This window comes from Guillardia theta, assembly GCF_000315625.1.
Source record: "Guillardia theta CCMP2712 unplaced genomic scaffold GUITHscaffold_594, whole genome shotgun sequence".
Lineage (NCBI taxonomy): Eukaryota > Cryptophyceae > Pyrenomonadales > Geminigeraceae > Guillardia > Guillardia theta.
The window spans coordinates 1,250-1,559 of record NW_005434122.1 but is presented as its reverse complement, the minus strand read 5'-3'; positions in this window follow the sequence as shown (position 1 = coordinate 1,559).

The window sequence follows — 310 nt, the reverse complement described above, 5'->3', positions numbered from 1 at the left end:
GCAGGACAGGATCCCCCTGGGGCTAGGGCCCGGGCCCGGCGAGGAGCATGGCGAGCTTCATCGGGACGAGGTCGGTCCAGCAGGTCAGGTCGCACGCCCAGAAGCACTTCATCAAGCTCGTCTCCTCCCCCAGCGAGGCGGAGGCGTCAGGGCCAGACGTCCAAGGCCATGCCGACGCATCGACATCCCGAGCAGCCGCGGGAGGCAGGGGAGGAGGAGGCCGCCGGCGGCGAGACGACACCCAGGAGGCGTCACGGGAGCAGGAGGCGAAGGGAGTGGAACAAGGCAGGGAGGGGAGAGGGAGTGGGAG